The following is an 11,711-nucleotide window of genomic DNA, read 5'->3' as shown; positions in this document are numbered from 1 at the left end:
TGAGAGAAGCTGAGAAATCATGTTTTGCTCCTGATGAGCTTCTATTCTTTTGAGTAGTTCTGATCTAGTGAAAGTGGGGTAACTGGTGACGATGACAAGCAAGAGGGGAACCCAGACAACACTTGCTAAACTAGACAGGCAGGATCTTTCAGTTTCCCTCCCGAGAATTTTCTTTTGGGGAGAAGTAATGGGTTATTTGCCTGTGTTTTCTTGTCTCTTGTATCATCAAAGGAAGGTGATCAAGGTTTGTTAAGTAAAAGGAGATTTCAGGACAGGAATGTTTGCAGAAGAATCAGTGCTGTTCAGCAATTCTCAGATCTTATTGTTTTTGGCACAGTTTGTGTCCATTCAGTGTAACAGCTATGAGGGGCTGGGGGAGGGGGCTTGTGATGACACAAGAGATACCTTGACATTTCAGAGACAAAGGTCAACGCCCGAAAAGGTCCAAGAGTATGAAGAAGTCCTGTGCACACTTGTCAAGTTCCCTGCCATGAAACCAGTATCATACTGGGCCTTCTTAGGTTATGTCTATATACTGTGTTATCTTAGCACGAAAAGACATCCTAAGGGGATATTTTATGTAAAACAACAACAATAATATATACTTGGCCTTAATTACAAGAATGGTTCAAGCAAAACTAAATTTTGGCCTCATTGTCATACAGTGAGTCTCATATATCAATCCATTCACTTTAGCTTTGTAGCACATCCTTCATCAATATGCAGACTTGTCTCATACTAGTGAATCTTGTGTCCCCTAGGTATGACTTACTGAATTAAACTTCTTTCCATTTCTCATGCCAAGTTACTTATCTGTCTGAAATGCCTATTTCTACTTTACCTGGAAATTCACAATAGATGTTAACAATCACTTATTCTTCATGCGGCCAGCATATATGTACTTGATGTGTTTTGTGTTAGGTTGTTATTTTGTTCCTGATTTTAGATATATCACTTTATAACTTTTCATGGGCACCTAATTTGCCCAGTTAGTTGGTAAACTGGCAGGAGATTATATACACAGCTGTGTGTGTGTGTGTGTGTGTGTGTGTGTGTGTGTACGTGCAGTAAGTCACTTCAGTCGAGTGCTGGAAAGCCCATACGTGACTGTATATATGTGCACTCAGTCGCTTCAGTCATGTCCAACTCTTTGTGACTCCGTGGACCGTAGCCACCAGGTTCTCTCCAGAAGAATGGAATTCTCCAGACAGTACTGGAGTAGGGAGCCATTCCCCTCTCCAGAGGATCTTCCTGACCCAGGGATCGAACCCATGTCTCTTACATCTCCTGCATTGACAGGCCGGTTCTTTACCAGTGCCACCTGGGAAGTGCAACTACATGTGTATACATGTTCACACACACATAACTATACATGTATGTATATATACACACATAATTATACATGTGTACACATGCACACATACACAGTAGACTTCTTCCAACAGCTGATTGACATGCTCTGTGTTCCACTTTCTTTTGGTTTTTGTAGGTTAAAATCAAGTAAATTATTTTATAGTTACATGATGAATTGGATCATACATATTACAATGGTTATTCAGATTTTTAAAGCATCTTAACTTTGCAAAGATGAAAATAGTCTATATTATTGCTCATCTTTTCCTCTGAGAAAGTTCTTTTCATAGATTCATAACAAACATAAATACTTAAACTATATAAGTACTTGTGATTGATTATTTAAGTAAAAAATGTTAAAAAAAAAAAAGTTTTTTTTTCTTTGCCCTGGAAATGTAGAAGTCTTAATTCTCAACTTGAGGCTACCAAGCCTTTGAATTTCCATGCTGGCCTTGTGGGAGTTTATCAAGTTTTGTTTTTATAGGTTGTGAGGGAGTTGCAAGCATGGCTTGGAGGACTTGATCTGTTCCTTTATGATGTTTAAATATTCCTCCCACTCAGACTTCCTAAATGAACAAACAGTTTAAGTAGAAACTTGAGGTTGGCCTCAGGAAAAACTCCTGAACATCATGTCACCTCTGCTTGTCCCTGTTCTAACTAATTTGCTGTCCCTAAAATCTTTTATATGCAAAGTTTGGTGCTGGTGCTGCTAGATAAGGGGCATCTCACTAGAAAATATTTCCTATTCTCCAAATATGATGAACGATTTCTACATTCCTGGTGTTACATTAACATGGAATAAAGCTTTCTTTTCATAATGAGGTACGTATTTAGAATATAAATCCTGTTGGAAGCATTGATATAATACTGGGTTCTTTCCACCTAAAATGATAATGACTAACAGATAGTTTTTGAAAATAATTTTTGATTAGGGCAAGATATCGATTGAATTTAGGACAATGGTAGGCCACTGCATTCTTAAAACAGTGGAATATCTCAAAAGTAGAATATCCTTACCCTATGGAGAATCCAAAATGACCAATTGAAGTGCAGAAAAAAGATGTTAAATCTTTTATTTATTTTAATTTTACATTTCATCTTAAAGTTGGTGTGTTTATTTTTTGAGGCACACAATATAGAAACACATATGTAATTTGTAAGTAAAAATACACATATTGGATATGCCTCAAAATTTTTTACTGATAGAGGCACATGATCTAAAAGGTTAGAAACCAAACTGCTTATAAAGAATGAATGTGGATGAGGTCTTGACAATGCTACATGGAGTAACAGGAAATAGTTACAGAACAACTGTTTACAACCTCAGAATTCTGACTCCAGTTATTACTGATTTCAGTTCATTGATCAATAGGTAGTTTACTAACTTTCAACCTGACGCAGGACAGTCCCTTTTAAGATGTTGAGAAATTGCTCAATTTTAGGATGTTGACCGAAGAAAGTAGATTTTAATCATGCTTTTTTTTTCATTTTGTTTTCTCAAGGGTCCCATGGGAACAGAAAGTTTTGAGGGTGTTTACTGTTTGTGCAAGATGACTGGTTGGGTAAAGAAGTTCAAAGTTTATTATCTGCAGAACAAATAAAGCCTGGGCAAAGGTAACTGAAGTGAATGTCTCCCACCTTGTCCCTTGAGCCTGTCTAAGGGGATGTTTGCGCCAAAGATTGCATAACTGAGCACCTAAACTATGCAAGTCAAATGGAGAGGAGGTGCATTTTAGACTCCTACTGGTTAAAAAAGTCACTGTCTTTTATTTTTCTTGGTTTGAGAGGCAGTTGATGATGGTGCCTATATGAAAATCATTTTAGAAATCTATTTTTGGATAAGCTATTTCTAACTATCTGGGGTTACTTGTCAGATAGCATCTGAGTGGCTGAATTAGAATGTTTCCTTCTTCCCAAATGTAGACAGAACATAGTGCTAGGTAAATACTAAAATAAGTGTACTAATTCAAGGTTCATCTGGACTTTTATTGTTGGTGCTGATTAATGACATCAAGGATAGCTAGACTGTTCTTGTGATTAGTCCATAGTAATTACTGACAAGTATTCAGAATGGTCAAACATATGATGTGAAGCTCAGCTATCTTTTAGAAGATAACAGCCTATGCATAAATGTTGATAGGAAAGAAGTAGAATGTGATTGAATGGTTGAGCTTAAGAACTTATTATTGGGGGAAAAATGCTTTAGGTCTCAAATATTCTTATTAACCAAATATTTACTTTTCATTCCCATTTTTTGGATTCTTTGTTGTTTATATTGGAACTTGATGTTTAGAAAGCCAGTTATGGAGGCTTTTTATATAGTACAGTCATGAAGTGTGATAATAAATGAGCCAGAAGCCAATTGTGGATAGAGGTTTTATAGATTAAAGAGTTGACCTTTCATTTTAGAGTAGGTATTGCAGAATTTTATGAATTTTTCTCAAATATATTTATCATCTGAAGACTTTTTATCTCAAATAAGTATTTAAGAAAGGGTTTAAACATTAAGAACAGAGCGATCAGAGTGAGACTCTGTCTAGTTTTTGGATGGTTGAAAAAAACTTCCAATAGGATTAATAATGTGTTGTGAGAAATCCACAAAGAATTGCCTCTTTGTGTGTGAGTATGTATGGACAGACACAGTGATAACTAAAACTGTCTACTTGTTCAGATTATTCAAATAACCATAACACTTGCTGGTGTAATTTAAAAAAAAAAAACAAAAAACAACCTTCAGTTTCCCAATATGGAACAGACAAATTCCCATTACTAAAGCCTAAGCCTTTCTATGACCTTGGTTTGGAATTTCTCTTAGACCACCTATTCAAGTGGAAAATAACTAAATACAGTATAAATTTAGATATTTGGAAGTACCAAAGGCTCGAGAGACACTAAATTGAATTGTAAATGGGTGTGTATATTCTGGATTCTTTCAAAGTCCACAGTAGACAGCTACATTTCTGAGTCTATAAACTTGTAGTTTTTCCTGAAAATAATGACCTTTGGAGGCTTACCACATTGAGTGTGTGACTTGTCCGTCCCACCTTTAGAAGGAGCTGCTGTCTGTGGAAGGTTGGTGACTGTGGGAACATGTGAACGCTGCGAGAGAAAGTGAACTGTGTGGTAAAGATGATGGAACAGTTTGTGATTCAAAAATAGCCTTGGAAACTTGCAGCACCTATTAGATCAGCCAACGAATCATCATAAAAACAATAGTTCTCTACCCGGGGACATTAAGGCATTTGGTGAAGAAGATGACAGGATGGAAGAGACAAACGAGAGAGACAGAAGGAGAGAGCCAGAGCGAGGGCGCCAGGAGGCGCATGGCTGGCGGGCTGCGAGCTCAGAGGCCTGGTTTTCCAATCTGGCACCGGCCTTGATGAGTCTGTTTATTCAGCTACAGTATCAGACGTTCCCTTTTCCTGCCCGAAGAAGTCCCCTTTGAAGAACTGCTCTGCTGGGGAGTAGTTTCCCCTTGGACGGGCTAGTCCTGTTTGCAGACCTAAAGGAAAAGCGCTGGAAAGGCCACAAGAATGTTCTTTAAAGCGATATTCCAGCGCCACGTGAGGGGAGGATGAAATAGCCGTAAAAGATGTATTTCCTGGTTGAGGTATTTTTTTCCCCTCTCGAGTGAATTAGGCGCCGAACAAAGGCGTCACATGAATGCGCCGGGGTCAGAGGTTCTTGGGGGCCCTCCAGGTCTGTGTGGTCAGGTGATGGCTCGGGGTGGGAGAGGAGGGGCACGTCAAGCTTCTGTAGGTAGACCTGGAGTGAGGAAAGCACACCTGTGAGAGGCGGAGAAAATTCACTGGACCGGCATTCCACTCCTGCAAGTCTTTATCTGCAAAGAAATCAGTGGTGGTGACTTATCAGAGCACCAGCCCATGCCTTCAAAGCAGAGTGGCAGACGGAACTCGAGTCACTTGCGGGACAAGGTTCATAATCAAATTGGACCATTCAGAAATTGACACGTTCAACTTTGGAGTATTTCATGTTAATTTCTTAGATTTCAGTGGCCTGTTTTTACTTTTCAAAGAAGGTTTTCATCTAGCCCTCATGTTAATTCAGTGAGGTAACCAGGGTAGATGGCCGGTTCCTCACTTTGCCTCTTTGGAAAAGGATGGAGGCAAAGAGAGATGGTTCTCTAGCTCATCACTGGCAGGGGCAGAACGACAACCCAGGTCTCTTGACTCCTGGACCAGGTCTCTTTCCTCTGTGTTCTTGGGACCTGTACAAAGTGATGATGGGAGTTTCAGAAAAAAGGAAGGTGACATTCTCCATCTCCTCCCAGGCACATAGAAAAGTGACTGTGACTTTGAAGCCACCGCTTTGCTGTGTCCAAACGCTCTCTCTGGGACTGGCCTTAGGGAGGAGATTCAAAGTGAAACCTTCAGAGGGGAAGTCTCATATTCTAGTCACTGCGGCTGCCCATGCCTCTGGTGGGTTTGTTCAATCTTTACCTGCACCACATAAAACACGAGTTCTCCAGAATGAAAAGGGTTCTTTGTTCCATCTCTGAGATGAACCCTTTCAGTAAGAGATGCCACTTCACAGTGAGGCCAGGCTCTCCAGGAGAGGGGATGGGACCCACACACTCTCCTTGACTCCTGCCCGAGCCTCTGTGACTCTTGGAGTCTCTCAGGGCCTAGGAGTGAGGTTCATGCAGTGCCTATTTGAGGATTAAGAGAGAAACAGAATTTTCTTCTGGGGAATACGGATTTGTTTGTCAGAGCTCCAGGGAGAAACCTTTCGAAGGGGTCTTATATACAGGCTGCCTTTCCTGCTTTGATATATACAGGCTTGTATTTTATCTATTTCTGGGTGTTTGTCTTCTTTCTACATGGAGAGCTGGAGTTGCTCGACATTGAGCCATATCTCGTAATTATTTGTATCCTCTAAGGCTTCCTAGTGCTTAAAATATCTGATGGATGAATGGGAATCCATTTTCAGCCAACCCCTTATCCCAGCCTATAGTTTGAATCAGAATCACCTGGGAAACAGGCCTATGTACTTTGAAATAAGTCCTGAGATGAATCTCATGTGAATCAAAGTTGGAGAATTACTCTTTATCCTTTTTCTCCTTGGCTTTGAGAGTTCTTGGCGACTTTGAACAATGCTATAAATGCAAACACAATCTCAGATTTCCGTCATGTTTTCTCATGTGCAAAGTTTATTTCTCAATGTTCGTCTCATTTAATCCTAATGTAATGGGGCTATGTTAATAGCAGTCCTATGATATGGATTCTTTTTCCATTCCCTTTACGGAGAAGGACACAGGGGAGCGATAGTCTTGGGCTCACATAGCCAATCTGTGGCAGAGCCTGCATTCATTCCAAGTCTGTGATTCCAGGTGCTCTGCCCTTCCCCACCACAACTCCTGCAACTCCATCCCTTGGCAGGCATTGCTGTTATTTGTGTGGAAGGTGTTGTTCTTGATAAGACTTGCAGTCCACATGGCTGGGGGCAGTTACCATGATACAGGAAGCCAGAAGAAGCAACGGTCTGTTCTCCTAAAGAAGTCTGTAGTAGAATAAGAGGTAAGGCTAATAATGACGTGTCCTTTCATGCAAACATCAGAGTACCATATTTTGTGCTCGTTATTAAATTGGAAAAGCAGAACTGGGTACCAGGTGAGAAAAGAGAGTCCTTTCAGAGAAGGACAGACTGTGTGTTTGGTGATGGGTGAGTCATCTGATGGGTGAACTCTGTTCTCCTGATTTCATTTTACTGGAAATGCTGACGGAATGGGGAGCAGGCTGAACCTCTAGAATGGGCTGTGTGACCTGGAGTCCCAGGGATAACCGGGCCAGCTCTGTTGAGATTGGTTTTGTTAGATGTCTGGGAGGTTTGAAGCTAGGGAGGTTCAAATAAGACACCTAACGAAGGAGTCTGGACATAGGGAATTCTGTGTTGGACGGCAGCTTTCCTCTCACTTAATTTAAAAGGTCCTGAATGCTCCAAAGTCCACTTGACACTCAAGGGAACATGTAGCCCCACTTGCAGAGGCAATTTAGTGGTTGCTAGACTATTGTAAACAGAACTTTCTGGATGGCTGTTTACTCTTTGATTAGTTGCAATATACAGACAGCCATCAGAATGGAGACTTGTCAACTGAAAGAAGAGGTGGGCCTGAAACCTCTGCTTGTCCTGATTCCCTTCTACCCAGCTGGGGAAGGCACACTTCTTTCATCATGGAGTAACAGATGATTGATATGACTGTACCCTGATTAGAAAAGCTTTCATTTTACTTGTGCATGGTACGTGGAATTAGTTAAGGGTTGCACAGGGAAAGAAGTGATGGACTATTGTTCACATTAAATTATAATGACAGCCTTCCTAACCACTGTGTATTTATTATGTAAGAAAAGAAAATGTCTGGTAAAATTCTGTATAGGTTAATAACACCTTCATAATATACTCCTTCTTTTCTATTGACTTGAATAGCCCTCCTACTGACTTTTAATGGATTATTAGAGTTAATTACATCAATTGCAATATAATTGATTCTTAAATACTATGTAGAAACCTCATACAATTATGGAAAAACAAAAGTTATCTAGACATCTCAGATCAAAAAAGATTTGGAATTCCTGCACATTTAATTTCTGATAATCACTAGTCAGTTTGGACATTAAGATTGCATGGTGTCCTGTTTTCTCTTTGCTAGGTTTTGACAGAATTGATAGTTTTACAACATTTAACTCAATACGCATGGAAATATAAGATTAAAGCTGTGAATGCAATTTTTTTTTCTATAAAAAGATCACTTCATGGCTTAAAAGCTGAAATGCATTACCTGCCTAACATTGACAGAAACAAACTCAAGGGAAAATCAAAAGTGAATTTGATGTTGAGTTTTAGAAATCTCTCTCCACAGGTGTAAAGATTCCTGTGGGTCTTAGGGTTTGTTACCTGAGGGCTTTAAAATGTGGCGAGGGGATGAACTGCCTAAAGGGGCAAAAAATTTCTCGCATTTTATTACCCTGACACGGGTTATGTGTTCTAATGTCAAAACCACTGGTTGAAAAGTGAAGCATCATTAATATCTGTTATTTGATGTCACATAGATCAAAAGAAAGCCCTGTAATAGAGTTGTTTGAATGCAACCTTTTCATTTTTAACTGATTTGGGGAAACTAGTTTATGGGTATTGACACAGTTATAAATGTGAGTTTTCCCAGGGATTCTGCTTCACAGACACAGATTTCTAGACTGTGCTAACATGCTCTACAAATAAGTGTATAAAAGGGTGATACCCTGAGGTGGCCGACTGGTCACTGGAATGGGTATCAGCAGACTTGATGCTTTCTCTTAGCCCTTAGCTCTATGACTTAACCTGACTGCTGCTGCTGCTGCTAAGTCGCTTCAGTCGTGTCCGACTCTGAGCGACCCCATAGACAGCAGCCCACCAGGTCCCCCGTCCCTGGGATTCTCCAGGCAAGAACACTGGAGTGGGTTGCCATTTCCTTCTCCAAAGCATGAAAGTGAAAAGTGAAAGTGAAGTCACTCAGTCATGTCTGACTCTTCGCGACCCCATGGACTGCAGCCTACCAGGCTCCTCCATCCATGGGATTTTCCAGGCAAGAGTACTGGAGTGGGTAACCTGACTAGGTCTTACCATTCTCTTCTGAACTCTCCCTACTCTCAATCGCCTACCTTTAAACTCTTATTCTCTACAGTAACTCACTTGGTTCTTAATATAAACTGGCTTTTTATCAACATGCATATTGTATGTCAATATGCCTTAATATGTGTATGTATATATGTCTTACTGTGTTAACTTGTTTATAAGTTTCCAAGGAGAGGAGCCATACCATATACTGTGTCCTTATAACATAACTGTAGTTTCCTAGCACAGAAGAGCTGCTGTTTGACCAGCCAACCCACCCCCGAAGGAAGTGTTTACATTTATTCCCTTAATGTGCTATAATGAGAATCATGACAAAACATCCCATTTATTCATAATGGTTTAACCTTTAAAAAATTGTACTCTATGTTATTTTATGAAACTTGGAGTTTTAAATCAGATGCATTTAAGATGGAAAATTTCACTCATTTTTTTTCATACATTGAAATGCAGTCCCATTTCCAATGGGATTGTTATTAGAGCTCAAACAGCCTATTCTAAAGATCATCTGGAAGAGCACTGCATGACAATAGCCATGAAAAGCAAACAAGGAATTAAAAGGAATGAGGACTTAGCTTAGTAGTCATCAAAGCAAACTATGTACTCATCTGAAGCAATACACAATGGTAGTGATACAATTAGCACACTTTTTTGTGATAGAGAAAATAACCAAAAAGATTAGATTCCAGAAACAGACCTAAGAATATAGGGGAACTTAACAGATATTATGGAAGCATTGCCAATCAGTAGCTAAAGAATAGATTGTTCAGGAAATGGTACTGAGACAACTGGCTCTCCATCTGGACTCATAACATACACAAAAATAAATTCCAGATGGAATGAAACTCTAAACAGAAAAATCAAATCTATACAAGTATTGGAAAGAATTATGAATGAATCTATTTAAAAAATATTCTTAGGTGAGAAAGTCTCTGTAAATAAGATGGGAAATCCAGAGGCTGTTAAGGAAGAGCTAACAGAGTTGATTTTATTTAAAAAAGAATCATAAAGTTAAAAGAGAAATGGCAGAATGGGACAAAATAATTGACTTATACATTACCGAAAAAAGAGTTACTATCCATCAAATTAATAAGAAAAATATAAATAACTCACTTAAAATGGGCTAAAGATATAAAATAAACAATCCTCAGCAGAAAATGCAGATGGCTAAGAAATATTTGGAAAATATGCTCAACCTCATTAGTGGTAAAAAAAAAAAAACTGTACAATAAGGGAACATGAGTTGCCATTTTCTATGTATCAGATTGGCAAAAAGTAAGGGATTTGATTGGATGTATCAGTTAAAATGAATGAATATCTAGACTGCCAAGGATGGATGTCAGTAATATGCTGTTAGGTGAAAGAAGCAAGTTGCAGAATATACATTGTATTATGTCATTTTGGTAAGCCTTTTAAAAACATGTATATACATGTATTTTAATAATTATTAAAAATGATTTATGCATCACCAATGTATGACATTATCTTGTATAGTAGTTATCTCTTGGAATAGCACTAAGCTGAGTATAAGTATACATCTCTATTCTTTGTATTACTTTTCAGCTGGAAAACATCCCTTTTATTATGCTTTATTTAACACTCATCAAGCTGAATAACTGATCTTTAGGAGGCAGTTACAAGTCATTAGTTCATGGGGTGTAATTGAATTGAATATTATATGAACATAGTGCAGTATTTTATGGAATCTCAGTCAACTCTGATTAAATTCTTCAAGTCAGTCTTGTTGAATTGGGTCAATTAAATAGGGTTCTGGCTCCCTGTGGTTGTGGTCAAATCCTGTCAAGACCTCTTCTATCTTTAGGTTCCTGAGCTTTGTGCAAGGGCTGTGGTAGATCTGCCTCCTCTGTCAGTTGTAATTATTCCACGTGACATCCACAGGGCACTTCTCACCTGCTTCATGAACACTCTGTGCACTGAATAAATCACCCCAGCCCGGAACACAAGCCATCAGTGAGGTTAAACAAGTCAATGTAAATAAAGTCTTGTGATTAGTTTGAACTTGCTTCCAAACTGTTTTGTTAGCAAGGAGTTAACAAGTTCAGACTTTTGGTCATATGGTCTTTAAGGAAAGCTTTTTTTTTTTCCCCATTCCAATGACTTCCTGTCCATGGGAAAATGAGAGGAAATGAACCTCTAACAGGAGGATGGACCCACCCTTTTCCAGTCGTGTGGCTAATTTGTCAGGTGTAATATTGGCACCTGGTGGCTTGTGTTGGCTTCCTGCCCACCCTCGCTCGGGAGGTATCCAAATACTTGTGTTAGGCGGTCGAAGACTTCAAAGCCATTTGTAAGGGAAAAGATATTGTCATTAAAGAACTTAGTGGTGAATACTCCCAGTCATTTAGTGATGTCAAGATGAAAGGAAAATTTTAAAAACACATCATCTAGTGGGTTTTTTTCCCCTGATGTGTCATATGACCTGCTAAAACAAAGCAATGCAGTTGATTTAGTAATAATACATTTTTCAAGACTATGTATATATTGATTGAAAGTCTACTTTTCCCGTTTTTGAGAAATTAGCAAAGGTATTAATTACTTATAAGAAGATAATGAATTATTTCTTTAAAAGTGCAATTCTTCTTGCTCAAAAACATCCTTAAGTAGATACTCTCTTCGTGCCTGCCAGTGGATTATTTCGCTTGAATCAGAAGGGGAAACTACAATAATATCAAGTGGATCTGATAAGTGAAAAAGGACAAGGTGGGTCTTCA

This window comes from Bison bison, unplaced genomic scaffold, assembly GCF_000754665.1.
Source record: "Bison bison bison isolate TAMUID 2011002044 unplaced genomic scaffold, Bison_UMD1.0 scf7180017864322, whole genome shotgun sequence".
NCBI classification, from domain to species: domain Eukaryota; kingdom Metazoa; phylum Chordata; class Mammalia; order Artiodactyla; family Bovidae; genus Bison; species Bison bison.
This window is presented reverse-complemented; position numbering follows the sequence as displayed.